Here is a 1,573-nt window from a genome sequence, read left to right as displayed (position 1 = left end):
ATATTTATTATTATCATTTTCCTTGGAATAGACCGACATGTCGACGAGATCCGCTTGGAACTGCGTATCCACCCCATAGACCACGACTCTATTACGTTTGTAGTTTATAGGGGCTGTTCTGTGTAATGTGTACGCATCTTCCCCAGCCAACCAGTCTGAGACCTGTTTATTGCTCAGACGGACTCCTTTAAGTCCTTTAAAATCTTTTAAGATCCTTTAAGACGGCATCTTTTAACTGTTTTTTACCTCCTAAAGAACCGGGGTTGGCCGGAGTGTAATAAACTTTTTTTCATGAGCTCAGACATGTCTACGTTTCAACCCTCCGCAAAAGAATAACACGTACAAGCATCACGTTTCGGTCTTTTATTTTAAAAAATTTAATAAATTATATATATATATATATATATACACACTGAACAAAATTATAAACGCAACACTTTTAAAACTGCACATTTTAGAGTGGTCTTTTATTGTGGCCAGCCTAAGGCAGACCTGTGCAATAATCATGCTGTCTAATCAGCATCTTGATATGCCACACCTGTGAGGTGGATGGATTATCTCGGCAAAGGAGAAGTGCTCACTAACACAGATTCAGACAGATTTGTGAACAATATTTGAGAGAAATAGGCCTTTTGTGTACATAGAAAAAGTCTTAGATCTTTGAGTTCAGCCCAAGAAAAATGGGGGCAAAAACAAAAGTGTTGCGTTTATAATTTTGTTCAGTGTGTATATATATTTAGAGAGAGAGATAGTCACAGGACTAGTTTTTTCAAATTGGTTACATAATGATAAGAATAGTTTTTCAAATTGGATACATAATGACAAGAATAAAATTCAAATTGGTTACATAGTGACGGTAAAAGAATAGAATTAAAAAATGGTTACATAATGACAAGAATAAAATTCCAATTGGTTACATAGTGATGGTAAAAGAATATAATTCAAAAATGGTTACATAATGAATGTATGATATAAGTAAAAATAAAAACTGATAGAATGGCGTTACATTCATAACGTCCATTTGTTTCTTGAGATTTTTTATACGTCTCGTTTGCCCCTCGTAATTTTCTCAGGATCCCACGTGTGCTCGATAGCCGTGAGTATCATTTCGAACATTTGCTCTTTATAAAGGGGGATAAACACGACATCTCTGAAAAAATTCTTCATGCTACACACAGACCCCATGTTGTCGCGGTCACAGTCCGGGGGCAGACATGCTGCTTTGCCAGAGATCCACGGTGTCGTAAACGACTTTCTTGTAGGATTCGTCCAGCAGCTTTTCCTTGATTTCTTGCAGTTTTGCGACGATGAATGGTTCGTCTCTTAATTTGTGCAGGATAGCGCCGGTAGTTCCTTGAATCCTCAGACTGTTGTTGGTCATTAAGCCGCAGCGGCATAGAGTGAAGTCGATAATGGTCTGAAGATCGGGTTTGAACAGTTTGCGGGACAGTTCATCGAAGCGTGACTCGAAATATTATGCGGCAGGCTCAAACAGACAGAAATGTTGCAGCTGGCTCGGATGGTCCGTTGCACAACCCTCGCACTCCTCCCTCAGTTTGTTGTCTATGATGTG

At 38.8% G+C, this 1,573-nt stretch overlaps 1 pseudogene; it reads right to left on the bottom strand.

Moving 5' to 3' along the window:
* Positions 1-1,381, bottom strand: part of LOC107758763 (uncharacterized) — a 2,935-nt pseudogene extending 1,554 nt beyond the window's left edge.
* Positions 1,382-1,573: the final 192 nt, after the last annotated feature.

The sequence above is a fragment of the Sinocyclocheilus rhinocerous genome, unplaced genomic scaffold (assembly GCF_001515625.1).
Source record: "Sinocyclocheilus rhinocerous isolate Xijiao unplaced genomic scaffold, SAMN03320098_v1.1 scaffold3218, whole genome shotgun sequence".
Lineage (NCBI taxonomy): Eukaryota > Metazoa > Chordata > Actinopteri > Cypriniformes > Cyprinidae > Sinocyclocheilus > Sinocyclocheilus rhinocerous.
This window is presented reverse-complemented; position numbering and strand designations above follow the sequence as displayed.